This window comes from Corvus hawaiiensis, chromosome 4 (assembly GCF_020740725.1).
Source record: "Corvus hawaiiensis isolate bCorHaw1 chromosome 4, bCorHaw1.pri.cur, whole genome shotgun sequence".
NCBI lineage: Eukaryota > Metazoa > Chordata > Aves > Passeriformes > Corvidae > Corvus > Corvus hawaiiensis.
The window spans coordinates 13,359,796-13,384,723 of record NC_063216.1 but is presented as its reverse complement, the minus strand read 5'-3'; the positions used below and the strand labels follow the sequence as shown (position 1 = coordinate 13,384,723).

The following is a 24,928-nucleotide window of genomic DNA, read 5'->3' as shown; positions in this document are numbered from 1 at the left end:
AGCAAGCTCACTTGATAAAGTTTTGATTTTTTACAGTCTTTCTCTGTGAGCCGTCTAAATGTCAGAGCTGGCCAACATTATGCGAAGCTTGGAAATATTTTCTTACTTGGTGATCATAGGGAAGCTTTTCTTCCCTGCAATTTTCCCTTGTTTTTTTCAGCAACTCAATTAAATACTTGCGCTTACAGGAACACAGGTTCAAAGCTGAGAGAAGTACCTTTTGTTTGTTTGTTTGTTTCCAATACTAGCACAAATTAATGTGTACATGCTAAAGGAATCTGATGTTGTGAAATACACTTTCAGAAAAACTCAGAACTATTCTCTGAAGTTCTCTCCACATTAAAACTGTTATCTGACTTTAAAGAGCCCTCCAGTGATGCCCATTCAAGCTGGCAGAATTCAGACCCTCCTGAAGTCAGTAAGAATTTTGTTATCATGTAGCGAAGCTGTGATTTCCTTTTAGGCAGAGCCAGACAGAAAAAGGCTGAGGTAACTATTCATTACATAAACTCCTGCCTCTTTGATGCCAGAAGGTGAACAAGCAGATGTACAGTACTATTAATTCTCCTTAAGGAACTTAAGTTGCTCCTTTTTGATCTTTCAGTGGTCCAAGTCTGCAATATTTTTTTTGTTTTAGTCCTTGTTGTGAAAAAATCAAAGAATGACAGAATAATTCAGGTTGTAAGGGGACCCTGAAAGCATCCCATCCAACCACCTGTTCGAAGCAGGTCTAATTAATCAGGTTGCTGAAGCACACACCCAATTGAATCTTGGACACCTCTAAGGATGGAGAACCCACAACCTCTCTGGGCACCTATCCCAACCTTTGACCATTCTTTGGTTAGAAGATTTTCCTTTGATCCGACTGGAATGTCCTTTGTTCCAACTTATGGCTGACGGCCCTTGTTCTATTGCTGCGCAGCTCAGAGAAGAGCCAGGCTCCACCCTCCCACCCTGTCATCAGGCAGCTGCTGGCAGCACTGCAGGTCTCCCCTCTGTCTTGCTCTTCCCTGCCTGGACAGACCCAGCTCTCCCAGCTTCTCTGTGCTTGCCACGTGGCCCAGCTCTGAGGAGCCTGGTGGTCCTGCCTGGGTCAGTGCATCTGTGGTCTCACAGTGCTGGTCTCTCTCCTGAACAAGGGCGCTCTCAAACTGGACACAGCATTGATTAGAGGGATGGAGCAGCTCTGCTGTGGAGAAAGGCTGAGAGAATTGGGATTGTTCAGCCTGGAAAAGGGAAGCTTCAGGGTGACCTAAATGTCCCAGTACCTAAAGAGAGCCCACAGGACAGACAGGGAAAGACTACTTAGTTATAAGGGCCTGGAGGGACAAGAAAAGGGGGACTGGATTCAAACTGACAGAGGGCAGGGATATTGGGAAGAAATTCTTCCCTGTGAGGGTGGTGAGGCCCTGGCACAGGTTGCCCAGAGAAGCTGTGGCTGCCCCTGGATCCCTGGCAGTGTTCCAGGCCAGGTTGGATGGGGCTCTGAGCAATCTGGTCTAGTGGAAGGTGTCCCTGCCCATGGCAGGGGGTTGGGATGAGATAAGCTTTAGGGTCCCTCCCAACCCAAAGCATTCTGTGATTCTAACACAGTCTCACAAGTGCTGTGAAGAGGGAGGATCACTGCTCTGAGCTGTGCTTTTGCTCGTGCAGCCCTGGATGCAGCTTGCACACGGCTGGTGGGTGCATCAGGACCCCCAGATCCTTTTCTGCTGAGCTGCTTCCTACACAGCTGTTTCATCATGATCTCACTGATGACAGTATTTACACCATTTCCAAATTATCAATATTAATTTTATTTATTTTATTTTTTTAAAAATTTCATCTATCCTAGGCCTCACTTGGCCTTGAAGTGCTGTGAGTAGAACAGCTTAGGAATGTGAATGTACAGCAAATGTGCTTCCCATTAGCTCTTAATGCCATAAATCTAAAATCCTTGATACTACTGTTAGAGCACTGCTTCCACTCAAATCTTAAAAGAAGCTTTAGACAGCATAGTAAGAGTCAGCAGCCACACAAGACACTTACTGCTGTGTAGGACAGGCTTGCAAATGCATGTAGATCAGAGGTCCCGCCCTTATGCATCAGTATTTCACTTACAATGGAATAATTTTAAATTACATTAAGAACTACAATCATATTCTACTATCATTTACTTTTTCATACCCTCTGCCACTAGAAATATGCTTGAAGATATCCATCCAGCCCCAAGTGCATGATTCTGGGAAAGTTTCCATTTAGATGAGAACATTTATGCTCATAACTAAATGATTTTTTTTAAGCTTAATTCAATATGAATAACTAGTTCAACTTGGTGTCTGCTCATTAGTGAGCAGTTGCAAGGAACTGGTTAATCATTGTTTGCCATCTGCTTTGGAGAATCAGCACTGTACAGAATCTTTTCTGCAGCAAATAAAACCACAATGCACAAAGAGCACTAAAGGAAAATTCTGTTTTCAGCTATGGGGTGTTTTTTAGCACTCCCCATCGGATTTCTTGGCCAAAAATGAAGGCAGCCCCTTTCAAGTATTTGCTGTTCTCTCAGAAAGGCTCCAAATTCTCTAATCTCTCCAGTCTGTTTTATTAAAACCAACTCTTAAGTTCTTCTAAACAGACAAGCCAGGACTTAAAACACTACATTGAGTCAAAAAGCACATTTGCCTCCTCACAGAAAAACATCAAAATGAATAAATAAAATTGGTTGACTATCTATGCTGCTTTCTTGGCTCATCTTCCCCATCTGGTGCGACTGACAAATGCTGTGTCATACTTGGAGAGGGAAGGAAGTTTCCATTTTTAGATTTCAGAATCCAGGAGTTCCTAAAAAAAATCATTTACTTCAAAATGAGGAAAAATATATGTGAATGATGTAAAAACGTTCCACTTAAACACAGAAAAATTGCTGGGAAAAGGCACTTCCTAAACTGAGGTTTTCTTAAAATACACATTCCTAACAAGTGGCAAAAAATAGCAGAATAAATGCTGAGCATGAGAAAATCAGTACTGCTAGGCTCACTCTCCTATCAAAGATCTAGTACTGGGGGCCATAATTCAGGTTATGAAAGTCCTTTCTCAAGATTGATTAAAGTTCATTTTAGAAACATCAGCAAGAAAGCCAGGGTCCAATGTTCTTCATATTGAGAGGGCTGAAGACTGCAATCTTCCAGCAGAAAATCAGTGTGTTCCTCTAGGCCTTGCAAATACTGAGCTCACAGTGTATTCAATCATTCAAACAACCTGTCAGTGAAAAATAGTTTTCCTTTTAAAAACTTCTTAAAACAAACAGTGGGGTAATGCTCCCTCTGACTTCTTGCTCCAGCCATAAATTTCAATCATCCTCCTTTTCTTTGCAGATCTCCTGGGGTATTGAATCATGGAATCACAGAATGGTTTGAGTTGGAAGGGACCTCAAAGATCATCCAGTTCCAGCCCCTGCCATGGGCAGGGACACCTTCCACTATCCCAGGTTGCTCCAAGCTCTGTCCAACCTGGCCTGGAACATTTCCAGCGATGGGGCAGCCACAGCCTCTCTGGGCAACCTGTGCCAGGGTCTCACCAATCTCACAGGGAAGAATGTCTTCCCAATATCCAATCTAAATCTGCTCTCTGTCAGTGTGAAGCCATTGCCTCTATTCCTGTCACTCCAAGCCCTTATCCAAAGTCCCTCTCCAGCTCTCTTGGATCTCCTTTGGCACTGGAAGGGGCTCTAAGGTTTCCCCAGAGCCTTCTCTTCAAGTTGTTTTATCTAATGACTGGGGAGACCTGCTCTTGCAGATTCCTGAGACTTGACAGTGGTTTGCAATTTGAGATAACTGATACTAACAGAGGTCTTAAAAAGAGATTATCCAGTAAGCCTTTGGAGACTTTAGGGTTCCAGACTCAGTATGGCCTAATATGCAGAACAGGACTCTTTGACAGTCCTGTTGGGATTTCCACTCTGTTACAGCTGGCAGCAAGAGAAAGGAAGATTTAATTAGCACAGAAGAGCTGCATTGCCTTCCAAGTACTCAGCAAAAGAATCTTTGGAACAGAAAAGTAAGCAAGGTGGGAGAGAGGAAGGTCCTCTGGGTATGCAGAAATTTAAGTGAGCTGGATTAATTTACCAACTGGACTACATATTTCCTTCATAATCTTGGGCAAATACCTGGGTCAAGTTTTCAGAAAAATAAATTCAGTCCTTCTGGCTTCTTTAGATGCTAAAATAACTCATCAGACTTTCAAAAGCGAACGGCAACTTGGCTGTCAGTCTCCCTGAAAATGTCACAAGCTGACCCACACTGAAAGCTTTTAAGGATCTACCCCTATCTGTTGAGGTTATGCATCTTAAAATATCCACTTAAAACAGACAGCTGTGCTTCACTTCCATACCTGTAAAATATTGTGTTCCTCCTCTATGTGCTGAGGAAAACAAGTTTGTAATGCCCATGAACCAGCTTTGGGCATCTTCAGCGCTAAGATCATTTAAGTACCTAGACTGACACAGGGCACCTGTTTCACAGGGACTATATCCTAGTTCTGGCTTTGACAAGAAGGGAACTGTGATTCTGTAAACCCTGAGTCATGATCATGAGATGCCACAGATGCCAGGTAGGTTGCTCTAAACTCAGTGGGGAGTCTGGCCTTCAGTCATGGGGATGAGGAGGGCACTTTTCACTCCTTCTCTTAACAGGCCAAGTGCCCCTTCTAGCATGTGTCTGTATTGAGTTTAACTGTTTGCTGTGAAGGCTATTAGACAGCATCTCATTATAAAGCAGAGATGTTTAGATCAAGATCTGACTTCCCTTTCTACATTCAGCAATGTTCTGTGACAGCCAGAGGATACTTAACCAAACAATGCTGGTTTTGAGAGATGAAAACTGTGTCAATACAGACATCTAGTGTATCTTCAGAGTCCTAAACGTGTCTTAAAATATCTTGCATTTAACATAAAGGTCTCTAGCTTGCTTAAAATTTAACTAAAAAATCGGACTTGGATGCAGTAGGATTAATGGGCCCACTCAAGATCAAACTCCTGGCATTCCAGATCACTCTCATTCCCTCAGAAGGAACACAAGTGTTTCTTGAACTTCTTTTTCCAGAATAATTTACTTCTCATTAAAGTGAGATTAGTACAGGTGAAGACATGAAATACCTGCAAAAGTACTCTCTTTGATCACTCATCTGGATCCAGCAGCAGTCGAAGGTCAAAGGCCTTGCCAGCAGTAATTTCACACAACTGATTCCACATTTTGCAGCTGTTTCTTCTGAGAAAGACCTGTCAGGAAGACATATCAACAGTTTCTTCTGCAGGCATGAAAGAGCAGAGGGAAAGCAGATTAATAATGCTAGAGTATCACCCTTAAGCGGGGCAGGAATCAGTATCATCCTTAAGCCTGGCACAGTAAAACATCTCACGTGGGCAAGTACTTTCAGCCTATATCTGTGCCAAGACACAGCTATATAGGGCTGCATTCTTGTAGACACAAGCCAAGACGTCTCTGTCTTGTAGAGACAAGCCATAAGAAGTCTCTACTCTGATTTTTTCCTATGGATATCTCCACAAGAACATCTTTGGTTAAGGATCATGTATTTTTTATATATATATTTTCCATAAAAATCAACAGCCTTTCTCTAGTATTCAACTTGTTATCGACACTCCCCACTTTGCCACATCAACATTTTATTTGAAGTATCAGTCATAGCATCCCATCAAAATTTAATAGCCACTTTCTATAATTGAAGCATATTAACTCTTGGTTTCACTATGCTAAGGTTTATCTTTCTCCTTCTTTTAAAATTCTAATGATATTAAAAATACAACACCTTTCTACAGCATGACTCAGAGTGGCATAATATTTCTTTCTTCGGCTCATGAGAAAGCAAAGAGATACAAGCAAAGGCAGAAGAATTCTCTATCCCAGTCTATAGCTTTATACTGAATCCTGAGTGTCAAACCAACAGGGCTTTTAAGAAAAATGTCAACAACTGTAACAGTTACATAAGACATAGTTAGAAAAATATTTTGCAAGGAGAAATGACAGTTCCTGTCACTTGAGAAGATGATTTATACTTTAGCTTTAGAATGCAAGCAGTCAACATGTGACCTGACATTTACTAAAGGAAATCAAAGAGATGTTGAGCAAGATTACAAAAGGCAAAGCACTGATTGCCCTCTACCAGCAGCTCCTCTCTGTAGTACAGAAAGATCTGCATAGTCTTCCTCTCAACATTATGCAAAAAAATAGAAAGGGAGGTCACAACAACAGCTCTCCCTGTTGTCACTTTGTGCTGACTTGCTCCAGTTACGAAGGCCATCTGGTGCTGTTTGTGCTGCCTTTGTGCCTTGTGTCTCATGTCGCTCTTTACGGACGAGAAGGATTCACAGGTCACATCAGCTGTGTTTTAAGTTTCTTTGCAAGAGAATTTGATGGTTGAAACTGTACATAAAGAGTGTATAGCTGTTGATAACAGAAGATAGTGAAAGGATACCAGGTGCAGGGGTGTCCAAATAGGAAGGATGGCAGGTCAGGTTAGCTGGGCTTCATTACTGGTTCTACTATACACTTCCTGTAGGACTTGAAGTGGTTACATAAGCCCTTTGGGGCTCAGTTTTATTACTTGTTACATGGAGACCATAATTCTCTATCTCACAGTGGTACTGTGAGGCTTATTCATGAATGGGTTCAACTCAGTGCAGGGCAGATAGTCAATACAAATTTTATGCATCACTGAAGTAACATTTAACCTCAGGACTTAAGTGGTATAAAGCCTTGTGCTGGTCTCTGAGCAGTCACTGGATAAATATTAAGCATTCACTTTACTGAAAATATTTGAGACAGGAGTTGTTAGTGCTGATTTTGCATCCCTTAAGTTACAGATTTTCAGGATGACAAATGTAAAAGGACACATTCTTTAAATGCAATGCAAAACAGGTACTAAGTGCATCTCCTTGTGATGGTAATAAATGAGGAGGAGAAAATGGTAACTGCTGAACCGAGCACACAGTGATTAAAATGAGTCCATGAAACAAGCACTTCAAGTCTCAAGGATGACCACTGATAGTATCTGGAGGCATTTCAGTTTAGTGTTGGGAGAAGGGTTGTTTTTACTGGCCTCAGCCAAAAAACCAATTCATTGAATGTGATTGCCATTTACCTGCAGAAACACAGCTACAATTCAGCATAGTAATGAGTTTAAAGGTGCATCTCAAAGATATTTATAACCATATAAATATTTACTTTGCTTACTGTGGCAATCACACAGAAGAAAAAAGTTCTTTTCCAAACATCTTTTTCAAGGTTTCTGAGGACTATTTTTAAACTTTATTGACACAAGTAATGTACCATGAAGACCTAAGCACCAGCAAGAAATGAATCTCCAGTGTGATTACTATGCATACCTTGTCATTTCCTCTGCAGAGATGACCAATCTTCACTTCTTTCATTTTCTAACTTGGTTCCCCAGTAAGTCATTCTTTCTGCTTCTATAGAGAAAGAAAGAAAAAAAATAATTTTATGTGTTATCCTTATGAAGGAAAAAGTGAGGAACAGACATACAAATATTAAATATAGCATTCCAAAGTCTTTTCTGCTGGTGAGGAATGTGTTTCAGTAGAAGGCCAGTGTCCCACCACAAACTTACTTTGGAAGCCTTAATTGAGGGTAAGTAGGGCAGGAATGGCACTTTGTAGAGGGATGACTTACTTTCAGGGAAGCACTATGACAAGATTCCTGAGACCAGTCAATTTAATAGCAGCAAACCTTGAAAGCTGTGAGTAAAAAAAGTGTCCTCTATTTTCATAGCCAAGTGAGTTTAAAGAAAAGTTACCAGATAAAAATATTTCAACCTTTACCCTTGAATATCATCCTTGTTTTCAGACCTTTAAAATTACTGTACCAATCACTAGTATAAAGATAAATTGTGGTCAGATTATTGACCAATCATGGACATCAACACATCAGGTATAAATCACTCCTAAAATATAGTATTCAGCAGTTTAGTCGCAGTAGCCAGGGACACATTTTTGATAATGCATTTGTGTCAGTAATATCTTTACATATCCTTTGTAATCATGGTCAAGTACAGAAACCACTATCTCATATAAAAATACATACACTGTGGTGAAATAACAATACCTGGTTTCTTGCATTGTGATGGTAATAGAACTATGGGGAACATGAAAAAACACTCTGTTATGTCCCCACTATGAGGAGAGGAGCTGAGATTCACAGATTCCCCTCAATGTGGATTAAGGTGAGATAACACTCAAAGTCCATAATAAACAGCTCTAATGGCACAAATATAAAAATGGTGACCCTCTCACAACTATATCCACATAAGCTATGCAGAAACACCAAATTTAGTGGAACAAGTATTCAGTAAACATTAGCCCTCTCAACAATTATATCCACTTAAACGGTGCAGAAACGCTGCCTGTAATGGAACAAATATTCAGTAAATATTAAGCCTCTCAGAGGTGAGACTGACCCTGAAACAGGCTCAGGGCATGGTGCTGACAACACTAAGGTTGTGGGCTCCATCCCTGTCCCACCTCTGGAACTCTCCCTTAGGGCACTGTCTGAACTCACAGTGCAACTACCTAGGCTTCATCCCTTACACACTCCACACAAGTTACTCTGGGTCATTCCAAAGAAGTGATGCTGTGATTGTTCTCTCACATCACATCACATCACATCACATGCTAACTCTGTTCACTTCTTACTGCTTCTAGTATTTTTCAGCTAATTCTGCTGCTGTTTTATGAACAAAGGTTACTTTTCACCACAACATCCTTAAAATTTCTATATATAACAGCCCATCAATTCTTCTTAGAATACTGTTTTTCTCCAACAAAAGACATCTTCCATTTTGGCATTTCTCAGTCTTTGACCACCATAAAATCCAAGTGCTTCACAACTCCTTTTGAATGTTACCCCCAAACTCACAGGAGAAAAATTACTGCCTTTGTTTACAGAACAGAAATGTAGAGACAGGGAGAGGATACAGCTCTCTTTTACTGTCTCAGTTAAGGTGATAGGATCGTATAGAGTGTCCAGACACAGACACAGGGTCCTTCAGAGAGAAACCTGCAGTACATCTTTAACATACGTACCCTGAACCAACCCCTTAGGAGCCTCTCTCTTCTCTCTCCATAGCAGCAGCTTAGGAATAACAATTACCTACACATGCACCTAAATTAGATCTAAATGCAAGTGAATGTTCTCTTCACTGCCAAGTCTGAGAGTAAAGTCATATAAAGACTTAAGCATCCTAAAAATTAGGATTGGGTTACCCACTGTGAGATGATATCTGGCCTTGGAATGAAAGGCAGTAAGGCATCAGAGTTCCCCACACAATCTACAAGGAGAGGTAACAGTCTGGTTTATCTTTCTCAAAGCCACCACCTTGGCACTGCTTTGTTTTGCTTTAGTGATGAGAGACCAGCTCCTCTTCCTCAGCTCTGTAGGCGATGTAATGCTTTGCTCTCTATTTAACTCACTCATGTGCCAGTACATCTGTGTACCATTCTGAACAGCTGAAAGAATTTATTTTAGATTGTCACTCAGTTTATTAATAAAGAAGACAAATGCATGTGTGTATTTTCCCTTAAAATAGAATATAGGTACTGTACAAAAACGTACATGAAAAATCATCTTTAGCCTCAGTCAGACATCTGGCCAATGGGAACCTACAGGCAGAAAAAAGTCCAGACACAAGATGGGATAGAAATGGTACAGATAAAGAAACTCTTCAAATTTGACAGCCTTAAGGCTGTATACAAAGTATGTGTTGATACAGTGCCACATTGAGATTTTATAGACATGGTTTTCAGACTATTCCATTATTACATTAGGCTACAATCCTGCAGGTGTTTAGACATGAAGAACTTTATTCAGTCATGTCAGTGTTTTCATGACTGGGTCTTACATTTCTTCTCCAGAGAGTTAATAAGAAAGCCCTCTCTCTTTGACCAGCTATAGAAGAGCAACAGTTGCCAGATATATTTCTGTTGAAACATGAGAATGCACAAGAAGAAACATCATATTAAACTTGCATCCTGAAATGCACAATGCCTGTGCTCCAGGGTCTTCAAGGGCTTACTGATACACGTTACTAAAAGTAAAGATATGTTTATGTATTATTCTGAATGGGGACATTACTGAACATCAGGGATATTGTTCCCAAACAACAAACATGATCTTCTTTAGCAAGAACTGTATTTTAACGTTGTGAGTAAAAGCAGAAAGAGGAGAATAACAGGAGTATGTTAACTACAGTCTTTGAGGCAGCCAACTGACCCAGCCTGAGAGTCAGAGAACTAATAATAATCCAGCTCTTCTAGAAGAGTGTGGAACTTCCTTTGTACTCAGTATCTACACACCGAGACAGTTAAGCTTAAGTCTACATCTAGTTTTGGCCCAAGCTGCAGAGCTGGTGGTTCCTCACTAATGCAGTGCACCAAAAAAGGGTGCTAATGATAACCTCAGCCATTAATGACTGACACTGGAAATCAGTGTACTTGGTTTAGCTTAACCTGGGTATGTACTTTTGAAGGTCGATGGCATAGGCGACCCTTTTCCATGGAAGGTTGCAATACAATAGGATTGCTGTTTTAACTCATGATTGTTGAAATGGAACCCTTACACATCACGACAGTAGTGCAATATAGAACACCAAATGTTGTAGAACTGACACTTGGTGTCTGCTAAAATGGAAAAGCCCCAGTTTACTGTAGAGCAATGCAAGATGTTTACTTTGTGGGAAGAAAGGAGAAATTATCCTTCTGATTGATTAACCCCCCCCACCCCAATGACATGACTGACTGGAACCCCACTGAAATAGGATCTCCACGAAGTGGCACCACTAATCCCATTTTAGGAAAGTGTTGGCTATTAACCTTTCCTGGAATACTTCATATTTGCAAAAGACATCCTAGGTGTGATAACTACAGTTATTTCCTGTGCCCATAAACTCTACAGCCTGTCTGCAACTTTACTAAGTGCAGACTTCTGTGCAAAATGCAGATTTTTGTGACGTGATGCCACTTCAACTAACAACAGAAAACAACTTCTATGGTCCAAGTCCTCAAAACACAGAATCACAGAATATGCTGAGTTGGAAGGGACCCACAAGGATCATCGAGTTCCAGCACCCACAAAGACTAAGGGAATGGGGTTTATGTTGAAATAATATGAAAACGACGCAGGCAAATCAAATCCATTATTGAAAGAAGCAGGTTACTAAAGTAGTTAAGAGTAAGTTAATCATTAGTTGCATTTGAACACTCTTGTATTTACTGTCACTGAAGATGAATACCCTTACAAATAGATTATTTGCAAATGGCTGGAACCCATGGGCTTAGTCCCAGACTTGTCTGGTGTTTATGCTGTGCCAGTCACTATGCCCAGTATGTGATTGTGGATCCAACCATACAAATCCAAGCTTTTGCCTAAGAATTCTCTGACCTGTTGCACCTACAGTTCAGGGAGATTTTCCACATGCAGTGACTGAGTTCACAACCACAACACTCCTGCCTATTTATTCCATATACTTAGCACTTGTATTTTTTCTGTAAGCACAGACCACTAATCACTGCTGGAAACAAGACAGTAGGCCAGAGAGACCCTTCTCTGGCCCAGAACTCCTACATTCTTAAGAACTTTTAACTGAGGAGACTGTTTCTTTCAAAGTGTTGCTTAACATACATGCATATTGAAACCGCCACATGCTTCTCAGGCTACAATTCACAATCAAATGCTGCAACATGGTACGGGCAGGAAGAACATCACTGCACACAGAGAAGTGCTGAAACTGAAATAGAGTTAATTCAGTTCCTTCAAAGTCTCTGATTCACTGCAGCTCATTGCCAGTAGAACTGCAGCCTCCTCTTAGCCATCAATATCTGGTGCTAGGATTCATACCTTACTGGAAGTTTCCATGGAAAAACTTTATAAAAAAACCCAAAATGCAGACAGTATCAACCAGGCCTTGTGAAAACAATTATGAAAACTGTGAATGCAACAGCAGATGTACCCGTTTGCAGATATTTCAGTCACTCATAGTGTAACAGGAGCCACACAACTACTGGGAGGGTGTTCCCCGGAAACCACCTGTGTGCAGGTGAGAGCACCTGAGGCTCTCAGGACCTGCTTGGGGGAATGGTATACTTTCCTTAACAACTTACTGCTCTTTTACACAAAATGTGGCAAGGGCTATAAGAAGTACTGGCAGGCAATTCCCAATGTGTTTGTCAGGAAAATCAAGCAAGGTGGCCAGAAAATATACGGCTCACTGGGTATATGAAGTTTTTGCGCCTGTGCTGAATCAGCAGTTGTGTCTGATAATGGTTTTGATCCTTCTTTTTTTGTCTTTAACAAGGAAGAAGTATAACTCCTGACATAAACCTATATTGTAGAATGTGCTGAACAAATATTTCATCAAAGGGGAAAAGTTTATCTTAGAGTCACTTTGCTGCCAAATGATTTATTAGAACTCAGAGCCAAGACAGGTAAAAGCCCTAAGGAAGTGCTGTATCTTTCTAATAATTCAACTCTAAGAACAGGTAAACTCCGCATACAGGAGGGCTGGGGTTTGCTAGGAAGCAGAGTCTTGCAAAACAAATAAAGATTTCCTACACATGTCAATGCAATTCTCTGTATCAACACCTGAAAAAGGAGCAGGCATTAAAGAAATGCACACTTAAAGCCATGACTAATGAGGATACTTCTGTATCACAAAGTCTGGATTAGCCAGTGAATCTTTCAAACAATCTAAGTTGAAAAATAGCATTTGGCAAAGTCCATTGACATCTGCCACCACTTTCTTTAGCCTCCTGCATTCCCTGAAGGTACCGCCTGCGAGCTGCCCTGCAGTACCACAGCACAGCAACTGCAGACAGCAGGGAATGCAGACAGACATGCAAAGTGTTTAAAATAGGAAGCACAGGCTCTGTGCTGGGGGCTGGTACAACAGGTGTATATATATATTGGGAGCTCATATTAATGAGGCTTCTGTTACACATGTTTGGGGCGGCCGGCAGCCTTTTCAGAAGTAGATGGGTATTTTGGTTAAAATCAGACAGAGTAACCTCGTAGTAACCTCTAGTCTGGCTCACAGCCACAGGGAGGACTCTGAAGGACTGTCCCTTGGTGCTGCATTGATTAGATTTCTTCCCATAATACACCCAGTGTTTTTGCTCAGTAAACCTTACTAACAACTGAATCAAGAATAAAGAGTAAGAGGGGAAATAAAAGCTGAGCTCCATGTGAAAATGGGCCATAAAATTAACAAGGTTCTCAGCATCAAGTAATTCTGTCTGCTCTATTGTGGCCAGAAAGTCAGAGCCTGTAAAATACATACGCAAGCAAGTACAAGAAGAAAAAAAAAACACCCACCCACCCACCCAACAAACCAAAACAAAAACAACCCCCCTAAAACCCCCCAAAAACCCAAACAAACCCCCAAACCCAAAACAATCCCAAACAAACAAAAAAACCCCCTAGAATTGACCCCCTAGCAAGTCAAATATTTAAAGATATAACACCTAAGAAATCTAAAAGCTTAACTTCCCCTCCTACATTTAAATATTCCCTTGTATTTTAAATATTTTCCTTGTATTTCCACATATTATGAATGCATAAATTTTGGATACTAGTTATGCTGGCAAACACACATTTTCCACAATCTTTTATGGTGCTGTGGAAGTGCTAGTATAGAAGTCTCCTAATTTCTATGTCTTGCAGCATCAACAGTGCATACAAAGCACCTTTACAAAAGCAAACAAGAAAAGCCACACACTCTTAAATAAAATGTGGATGACAACCTGGGACATACCAAGTCTACAGGGTATGTCTAAGAACATATGGGGGTATGATAATCCCAGAACACTTTCTAATCTAGATGCTGGATACTGAGAGTGCCCTGTTGTGGATTGCCAATACTTTTTGCTAGAATGATCCTGAGTTGCTGAAAAGGAAACCAAACCCCAAATCATTGTCATTGGAAAGACAGCTCTAACACTGAACACTCCAAATGAACAGCCCATTCCTTTAAGAAAGGAACACCACTTTCTATCAATAATGAATCATCTAGGCTCTGAATAACAATTATAACATTCACGTACTTGGTAATTCATGTAAGAAAAATGATGGTCTTTCCAACATAAACATAACCTACTACCAAGTATTAGAATTGAAAGGATGAACAGGATTGCCAGCTATCCACACTGCATGGTAACCAATGAAGTAAGCAGACTAAATATTTTGCAACATCTGGAGTAAGATGGGAACATAATACATAGGCCTGCTTTAATAAGGCATGTGGGAATATACACATAATTCATTTCTATGTTCTCTAACAACATGTGCTCTCAAGAAGGGCTGTCCCCCCAAAATGATCACTCTAGATAGGAAGACAGGCATGGTGTGCCACGTAATTTTTAAAGGTCTATAGCTGTAGCAGGATACCAGACTAAATCTGAAGTAGATCTATTCATGTTATCACAACTGCGACCTAATAAATTAGAAGCAAAAAACCCCTTCTTGCTATGTGAAAACAGGTGTCTAATATCAAAGGGACACAATGGTAAGGACCTTAAAATACTGGCATTTGTTTGAGGTTTTCTCCCTGAGATCTTTTAAATGAATGACTCTGGTAAAGTAATGTCAAGAAGCAATAATCAGACACAAAATAGCCAAGTAAAAAGTCAGCACCACAAGAAGCCTGAACGTTAGCAAGCCTTTTTGCTTCTGGAAACATGGGCACTGCAAGTTTTACAATTTTGTTTAAAAAGCTGGTATGACAACTTCTGAAACTTTGCTGTTAACAATGGTAAAGGAATGAAAGCTGTCATTCATCTGGCACTACCTTGTATTCCTGCTGCTTCTCTGTAAAAACACTGGGCAAACTAAGTGCTTGAAAACTACTTGGAAAAACTTGCAATCTATGTTCAGAGGAGAAAGGTCTTACTTCAAAATAATAAAAAAAATCAATTACAAAAAAGAATCTCAAGAACTTAATGAAAAAAATTAGATTTTTCATGGAGGTTCTTTATGTGTTTTGGAGCTTAAAACAATTGTGTGTATATATATATATGTATATATACATATATGGTGTATTTTGCACAAATGGTGTTTCAAACATTAAAATACAACTGAAGTTTTTTCAGTGCAATGCCCTTCCTATAGCCAACATCTCCTTTTCAGAAAAGGGTCAGAAGAGAATCAGATACTTGATAATTCCCTGCTGTGGCACTCTGTCCTCTACCATTCAAGCAAGCAATGCATGGAACTGCAGGATGAATTTAACATTCACTAACCACACACCCTATAAGAGGATATTTCACTTGTGCCATAGGTATTTAAGTATAGTGAACTGAGCCTATACATACTTATAAATGTATCTGACATAAAAATGTGCAATAACTTACAAAAGCATGTGTATCAATATCAAAATGAAACACGTAGTGGGAGGAGACCTTGTGGACCAGACAAACACAAAATACAAGCCCTCTTTACTGCTACTTCAAAAAAAATCCTTTCAGATACTGCCTAAGATATCAAAGCAGCAAATGATTTAAAGAAGCCTTGGCTCAAATATCCTGCTTGCTGGGACAGCTGTTCCTAGGAAGGATTCAGTCATGTCTGCAAATCATGAATTACAGTATTGCTGCTGTGAATGCATAAGGGGTTAGGAAGGACTATCCTAAGCTGTTATTTTGAATTGGAAAAACACTTATTAATCCCCTAAGGAAGCCAGATTTCAGACACCACATAAAAAAAGCTCTTCTGGAAGAGGAAAGCAAACCTTATTAACTCCTAGTTATACCTTCAGAGAATTGAATAGAAATCCAGATGTCTTAACTCCGTAACCTATGATCTGTGTCCAGATTATCTGTGCTTTTAGCTCCAATTTTACCTCAACTAAACATGCTTTCATTATTTTTGTTATATAAATACTTATTTGTGGAGACTACCAAAAATTCCTTTCAAAACTGCCCTCTTTAATTATCTTGAGGCAACAAGAATGTTTGAAATTAATTCATAATGTTTTGGTCCAATGTAGTGGTCCTACCAGTTCATGACTGAAAACACTGTTTCTTGCTGATCCTATATGAAAAAGCAGTCTTTGATCAGTACAAGATTGAGGGTCAGTCTCAGAAAATAAGTGACCCATGAAAAAAACCACTCATGAGGAAACCCATGTGGAAGTGAAAATGGAGGTGATGTAAAGGTATCCTCTCACTGTAGCTGGTTATTTACTGGAATATGGTGCTGATACTTTTATATTCAAGTTGTGTTAAAAATCCTCTCAGTTAATATGCTGTTAACATGACTGAGTAGGTATTTCACATTTTTATCAACAACAACAGTAACAGGTATACTTGCAGCACACTGGAGGAAGTTCAAAGTAATTTACAAGCACTAAGATAAGGAAGCATTAATCCTTATTTTGCAGGTGAGGAACAGATGTACAAGACTCTCTTGTGCTTTTGTGTGAATCACTGCAGCAGAGGCAGAAACTGAACTTGAATTACCTACAACCTCAATCACCTCTACGTGAACAGCTTTCTGAAAAAGCACGGTAGACATGGGACACCTTCCTGAGAAGTAAACAGAAAGGAGCAATTTTCAGTGTTACCCTCTTAAGAGGCAGCATACAACTCCCACCTCAAAAGCAAAAACCAAACCCCAAGAACAAAACAGCACATGCTGTATTTTTAGAGAGAACTTTAGTCAGGTGGGGCAATTTCTCTGTTCCTCCTTCCTCAGTCCATGCTAGCAATCCCTGCCTGCCAATCAGTCTTGTTTGGAGGATTTACTCCTTGTTATGTAATTTCAGATATTTCTTGCAGCACTGAGCTTTTACCGTACTTAGATGGGTAAGAAAGAAAGGAAGAATGACTCTACAGAAGGAGTTTCAGATGCTTTATTTTTACTGCTGTACACATCGTTTTCTGAGGTGTTTGGCACTAACGTGCAGTGTATTAAAATGATTGATTGATTGCATTTTAAAAATAGAAGTACTGTTCTGATACTGGGATTAACTATTATCACTAAGATATGGCAGAATTTTAAACAGCTTTGAATCTGCACCTTCCTGTGAATGTAAAGTGTCCTTCCCATCCCCCTTCCCCCCATGTTATACACACAAACCAGAGCATTTCATAGAGAAATGGAGTAAATGCCACTAACTTTGCTCCTCACATGGCCAGTATTGCATCCCTAGGACAACAGGAATAACTGTACAGTGTCCCTTCAGTTTCTGTCATGCATTTTTAGTTTGCTTTCACCATATTTGGAGTCTACCCTGCTGCCTTTTTTTTCCTGAACAATGTTATGTGTTGCTCTATGGGAGAAGCTTAATTACAGCTATTTTAAAGGTTCTTATTTTTAAATATCCTATATTTTCTTGATCAAATCTTGGTTATTGAAGGGGCTAAAAATAATATTTGGAAAAAATGGCTGTGCTGGTTTTGGCTGTGGTAGAGTTAAATTTCTTCCCAGTAGCTGGTAGTGGCTGTTTTGGATTTGTGCTGAACAGAGCTGATAACACAGGGATGTTTTAGTGAGTGCTGAGCAGGGCGTGCACAGAGCCAAGGCCTTTCCTGCTCCTCGCCCACCCCACCTGTGACGGAACTGGGGGGCACAAGGAGTTGGGAGGATACACATCCAGGACAGCTGACCACTACTGGCCACATCTGGGACATCCCAGACTGTATGGTGTCAATCCAGTATACAAAGCTGGGGGGAGGAGAAGGAAGGGGGAGACATTTGGAGTGATGGCATTTGTCTTCCCAAGTCACTGTGACCTGTGATAGAGCCCAGCTTTTCTGGGATGGCTGAGCACCTGCTTGTCCAAGGGAAGTGGGGAACGAATCCCTGGTTTTGCTTTGCTTGTGCACACACGTTTGCTTTGTCTTTTAGTCTTTATCTCATCCCACGAGTTTTCTCACTTTTACCCTTCTGATTCTCTGCCCAGACCCATGGCATGGGAGGAAGCGGGGCTGAGCTGCCACCCGGGGTTAAACCATGACAGTGCTGTAATTTGGTGGCCCAGTACAGTGTAAGCAGGTTCTGATTCAGAGCTGGGTGAGCGACTGCAGCTACAGGGAGACCCTGCCAGCAGCACATTCGTGCCAATAGAAAAGAACAGTTGATGGCATCTACCCAAGGTCAGCTCCTCAAATTTGGGAGCTGGTTTTCTTCCAGACACTGTAAAGTCACTTGTTTAAACGCAGCCAGTCGGCAACAATTAAACGCCTAAATAAAACATGCAGATTTGGTGCTCCTTTTGAAATCTCCCCCACGCCATGCTGTTGATTTTCTACTTCTTACAGTCTTCATTATCCAACAATCAGGCTACAAAATGGCGGTGGGAGTGAGGCAGACATTTTGTAACTGTCTCATTAAACAGGACAATGGGAATGCGCCAAGGGAAAGGCAGTGACCCATGGGGACGAAAGGAGCATGCAGCTCTGTGACGGCTCAGCTTTTAAGCAAATCCTTTATCTTATTTTATAGGAAAGTTAAAGCCAAGCCATGCTGAGAAGCCACCTGACAGCATCTGGCCACTGCGCAGGCAAAAATATAGCCCAGGGCAGCCCTTTCCCAGCCGTTTCACTGCGGTGAGTGCAGCTCATCACCCATGTGAGCAGAGACTCTTTTCTGGGAGCCACATGGACTCAGGACCACCCATTGACACTGACTCAGTCACTGTAATCTTAACCACATTCTTCCCTTGAAAGTCCAGACACCAATGTTTTCTATTACAGCCCCAGGAACTTCACAGTCTTCAGCACAGCTCTGAAAGCACTTGCAACATTACCAGCAAACGAACACTTAAAAAACAGAGCCTACACCTCCATCTCTGCAAGTGACTTTTGATTGAAATTTCACTGTCTTGTGTGTAATAAGCCAGGGACAGCTAAAGCCAAACAAAGTAACATCAGAGCCGATAAAAGCAAAAAGCACCAAGAATTAATAAGCACATTTTTTCCTCAAGTGTGTGTCCACCAGCCTCCTTGTAAAAGTATTAGCACCTGACAGATCCTAAGAAACAAATATGCAAATCTTCAGGAAAAACTGCAAAGCCCATGCTATTCATTAAAGATTTAGGTACCTGGCAAACTACTGGTTTAGAGATTTAGATATTTCACACTGTTTCCTGAGGGGGAAAGAAAGCACAAACCACCTAAAAAACAAAACCGAAAACCTACAACTTTCTAACACAGAAAAACTATGGTATAAAGAAAAAATGGCTGAGGGGATTTTCCTTCCTTTTCTTTAATGACAGAGAATAAGCAAAGCATCTGAGCTGCTAGTGTATTTGAAAAGGCTGATAAGTTGTAAAAAAGCCCCCAACACCCTGGAATTATATAAGGAAAAAAATCATCATTATTAATTTTAATGCAGCTCTTATTTTGAAGGACTTGTAATGTAGAAATGAAACCAACAGAACAGCTAAGGGAGACACATCCCTATACCAAGGCATGCCGAATACACAGGATTACACAGGTACACTGAGGCTAGAAGAAATTAGGCTGAAGCATTTCTGTTCCCTCTGTTCCATTCATGCTCCAGGGTGATGCTGCTACTTGATATTCACAGAACGAGGAAGAGGTGACCGAATGGGAAGGGCTGGCCCTCAAAAGCCAAAGATAGGTAACTCTTCCCAGAGTGCAGGTGGCAGACTGAACCAGCTGCTTGGAAAAACAGTCAGAAAAAGCGTATTTTGAAACTTTATCTCTTGGAAGAAATGGCAGACAGCCTGACGGTGTTGAAAGAAAAATACTCTGAGCCCCCAGGGAGAGCAGGGTAAAATGTTCTCAGAAAAGGGAAGAATTTAGCCTATAGTTGACATACCACTGGGATACGTTTCCCAGTAACCCACCTCTAAAGCCATGGATTTAAAACCAACCTGGATTACAGCTGTCCTTTGCTTTTGTTACAAGCCCTCGAAATTGTGGAAAGAATTCTGAGTTTTGTTGCAAACTTCAAAGCAGGTCAAAGTTTATGAAGAAGTTCCCTATGGGTTGTGATCCTTCAGAGTTAAGATAACTAACCTGAACTGGGAGAAAAGAGCTCTGAATTAACACATGGCTTTACCCTGGAAGTGTGGGAAACTCGTGGCTTGACAAAATTTCCTTGCAAACCCAGGTGAAGTTGAGTGGTTTCTGTGATATTTCACAAAGACTGTCTGGATGCCTTTGAACTTGAAACTCAAAGCGGAATCCAGCAGCTGCAAACTTAAACACAGCAAGACAAAGATTAAGAAAAAAATGTTTTCATGAGCTCCTGGGAAGAATATACTAAGTTTCACCTGCTGACATTGGAAAAGCAGAAGTTTACACACCCTCCAGTTCCACTTCAATTTAAATAAAGACAGTAGGGAGCGCTGGCAGAGGCACATTTGTTACATTTTTGACTTACCTAAGAGAGGTGGCATGAAGGAAACAAAAGAAAAGGACTGTAAGCAGAAAAAGAGAAAGGTAAAGTGAGATGATCACAGACAGATGAGAGTAAGGATTTAAAACCTGCAAATATTGGGAAAAAGCTTTAAAAATCATGCTGAAAATCAGGGAATGGGAATAAAAAGACTAAGCATGTTACTCATGACACATTTCTTTGACATGCTTTTTTTCTTAAGTGTAGAACTCTTTTGAGCAGTAAAGAATTTTGATTCGACTGTTAAATCCCTAGAGAACGTGAAAAAAAAATCCTAAATTTTGGCAGCACACTTCTATTCTCTTGGGTTCCACTTCTTTGGTGAATTACTCCTTAGCAACTTGGAAATGCTGCAAATCACATATGCCGATTCTAGAATAATATCCCCTGCCCCCCAAGTCTCCAATTATCCTTTAACTGAGCAAAGCTGTAAGAAAAGTAGCAGTTTGTATAAAATGGTCAGGCAGATCACCTAGGGGGCATGGCAGAATTCCCACTATCCTGTCATTTCTGCCTATCTGACTGGGAGAAGTTTTGGAAGGGAGGAGCAGAAAAACATTTGGGGGAAAATCACGAGGTATCAGATCTGGTTTTTTTATTATACAGTTCTCTGTCTGTTTTTGACTAATAGATATCCTATGGAGGAACTTAATAGTTACATAGACAAGAGAAACTGCGATTGATACAGCTGTGAACACACAAAGGCAGCAGTTTTTGATTCTGAACCTGGAGAATACTGAAGTAAAAAATCACCTGGATAAAATGAACTACAGCAACAAGCCCCAAAATGCTTCCTTGTTAGTTTAAGAAATACTGGATTCACCATTATGACCTAATGTATCTCTTTACATACATTCCTTCTTTCTACATCATTTATGTAAGACCAGTTGCCGTGACAACTGAAAGACTTGCTTTAATAAAGCAATGTCCCCCTATTTTTAAATACTGCTGGTTCCTGAGACAAGGAAATCCACCCCACAACTCAAAGATGCAAAATAATACAACACAAAAGAAACCAAAGGAAAAAAAAAGAGAATCCTGCACACCAAAGGAATTTTGTGAGGAAGGTGGTATTTCTGGTTCACAACTCCAAGCACAAGCTTGCTGCCTTTTATAAGCTTTATTACCAATACCTCCTACATCTCTAACTTCATTCTGTGTCCCCATGGCAAACCAATCCAAACCTGTGTCTCCTGATTGGCCTCCAGTGAAAGCATAACGACACATAATGTAAGTATTGCAAGGATAGAGCATTAAGTGCTGAGCTCTGCATGCACTGAGACACCTGAGAGCAGGTGAAATGTGCTGAGAGGCTCACGAGGGACCCTCTGCACATCTGAGCAAACAGCCTCCAAGGAGGGACATCTCTGCAGGATCAGGTGAGTAACAATCCTAAAGTTCTCTCTTAGTTGCAGAGACATGGAGGTGTATTGGCTGCAGATACAACCAGAGCCTGGTGGGAAATTCTGCGAAGGCAAATGTGAGCATCTTGTTTCACTGCAGTGGAACGCTAACTCTGCACACTGCCATTCTTCAGACAAGGACTTCACTGCTGTGCACTTTGCGCTGGCCTGGAGGGACTTCTGCCTATACCAAAACATCACCCAGACCACTAAGAGTTAACAGAAAATGTACAAAAGAGAACAACCACACATTGTCATGGGAGACAAAATTAAATATCCCAACAGACATTCCTGTTCATATGACATTCTGGCCAACAGCCTCCTCAGATACTACAGCGATAACAGTGCAACTACTTTCATTACTAATGCTAATTCAACGGGAATTTAACGGAGTAAGTAGTTTAAATTAGCATTTTTTTTTTTAGGAATTCCAGGCTGGCAGTAGTAACATCTGTCTCTCTGAAGTGACAACAGAGACCTTAAACTTCAGGTCTGCCTGCTCTGCAACATGAGGCATTGCATTACTAACCCGGAGCTAGATAATCATTCTTCTGCCAGCCTTAATGAGTTTGCAGCTACCTAAGAGTGCTTTGAACTAATGAACACCGGTAGCATGAGTGGCAGCGCAGGAGGCTGGACCCTAGACCTGATCTCTTGTGCTGCCACATCCAGGCGGTGCCCTGGACCCCACTCTGAGTACGTTCTAAGGTGCAATTCTGGCACAGACCTCAACCTAGTTCTTACTCATGTGACAGTGACTGCCCCCAAACCCAGCCCTGGACTCCCAGGGCAACTGACAGAGGCACAGCCTGGCTGAATCAGCAGCTGCTGTGTTGCACCAACTCCAGTTTCTTCCTTGCTTTGCTCATTTCAGCACTGGGAGCACTTGTCCTTCAACACAGGCTCCCAGAGGGCTCGCTGACTTCCATGGAAAGCACGCTCCACAAATGGAGAGCTTTCTGTGGAAGGATGAAGCTAAGGTCCCAGGAACCCTTGTGTTGGGTCTGTAGTTACCACTTCATGCTCTTCCCCCCCCCCGCCAAAAGTATTTATTTTCAGAAATTCTTTTAGAACTGTCATTAACACCGTGTTTCTGATTTTACATAGAAGCTGCTTTTTGAAGATATTTTGCAGCACAAATTCTGCACAATTTATTCCATATATGTTTTTTACTTTTAAAAGCATCCTTCTCAGTCACACTATGCATTTTTGAGTAGGAATTACCTACTTTAGAATAGGTTACAGTTCAATGTTCAAAATTTCCATCTTTCATGCCTTTGCAACTGTGAAAGAGTTAATATCACATCTTAATGGAAGTTTGCCCTTAATAAGAAAGCATTAAAACAAGCCAACAATAATAAGCTAAATGAAGGCCATTCTTTTGCCTTTGGTCAATATTTTCATAGCGACAAAACACAAGATATTTTTTAAGGCTTCCCCCCCCCATAAATCATAAATGCTTTGGTATATTTAATTTCAAAATGAGTTCCCTGTGGATCAGGCCAACACGATGGGTGAAGAAAACCTTCCCAAACTCTGCTGCATCTTAGATGGAAAAGTACAAAAACCACTCTTCTGCAGTTTCCCCCTGCTCCTTTTTCAACTGTTCCTCTTTCCCCTACACCAAAGGACCAAGCTGTTGATGCTAATCAAAAGTTTCTTAGTCCTATTCTGAGGCTTCAAAACACTGTAACACATATTTCTTCTAAATAAATGAAGGCTTTTAGACTATATTAGGAGGAAAATACTCAAGTGACATATATTTGCTACACCACACAGATATAGCTCATATATTTAGAGATAGAAAGATCCCCCTGCAAGACAAAAAGCAAAGGGAATACCTGTGTTTTGTGACAGTCTGCACAAGTACTGCTTGGTGTCTGCGAGAGACTCAGTGGACTGTTACTCTTGGATCTGTACCAGTTTTAATTCTGCCCAGTGAGGTGTTTGTAAGACCTGACCAACTTTTCCATGCAAGGGCATTGGCCAGACTCTGAAAATACTTGTTTCCAATACTTGCTTGTCATAACGGATTTAATTTGCAGACTTGAATGTCCTTTCTCCTGTCCTCTGTCCTTACTGGTTACACAATACCAAGGGCTCCTCAGTGAAATGTACAGCACAGCTGTTCACAGCTGCTTTGACACATGCACACCAGCCTTGTTACTGGAACAGGTTGGGACTTGGTTCACCGCCCCACTAAATCTATCTGATGGTAAGTCCTGTTCCTGGAAAAACTTCTGTAGGAACTGCAAGCTCTGGTCCAGCTGTGGGCAGATGTGAGGGCAGCAGTGGCAGGGGTGGCAGCGAGAGCCCTATGGATATGGCTGCACTATGGCCCCAGTGCAGAAGGGTCCTGCCTCCCTCCTCCTGCAGCTGGACCAGAACAAGCACTCTGTTTGATAAATCCCCAACTCTTCCAGCTGGCCTAGGCAGCTGTGATGTTCCGCCCACCAGAACACCACGGAAGCAGCCTGGGATCACCACTTCCACAGGTGCTGGGTGCCACAGTTGGCCTTCATCCAAATAGAAAGTGTCCCCTCTAAACATTTTGCAAGAGTGGTAAAAGTAGTGACAATTTACTTAAAATGACACTGTAAGATTTGCCAATGTCTTTGGAGACAGAGGCCAGCGTGCAGTGTGAACACGCGAAGGCTCGGGGAAGCAAAAGCCCCAGTGCAGCTCCAAAAGACGGTGAATTTCAGCTACTTAGCGTGGATGTGGTTTTGGCTACTTACCACATATTTGAAACAATTGAAGTGGGTTTTTTCCGTGTTTACTTTGAAGCCAGCTATTTTTAAGGTCACAGTCCCTGCTAAAGGAGGAAACTGTGTCTCTGAGGTATTGGGAATTAAACAGAGGGAAGAAAAAGGCACAGAGAAAGTAGCTGCCTTACAGAGAGAACTCAAATATTTTGTTTCCTTCCTTGTTCAGTCTGTAGTCAAAAGAGAACTTTACAGTAAACACTAACTCATATTTTTTTAAAAAATGAATGTAATTCTGAATTCACAGGAATTCTTTTTTAACTCCAGGAATCCCTTTCTGATAAACTGCAATATAAAGGGACATTCCCATTTGCAGATTTCCACTTGGATTTTACAG

At 41.0% G+C, this 24,928-nt stretch overlaps 1 long non-coding RNA gene across 4 annotated transcripts in view; it reads right to left on the bottom strand.

Annotated features, from left to right (window-relative positions):
• Window positions 1-24,928, bottom strand: part of LOC125324675 — a 170,823-nt gene that overhangs the window by 11,785 nt on the left and 134,110 nt on the right. For 3 of the 4 annotated variants that reach the window (XR_007203064.1, XR_007203069.1, XR_007203071.1), the window contains exons 8-9: window positions 7,379-7,462; window positions 5,132-5,283 (exon numbers count right to left, since the gene is read on the bottom strand). This is a non-coding gene — a long non-coding RNA (uncharacterized LOC125324675). The remainder of the gene's footprint in view (window positions 1-5,131; window positions 5,284-7,378; window positions 7,463-24,928) is intronic. The other variant, XR_007203072.1, reaches the window with a different exon arrangement.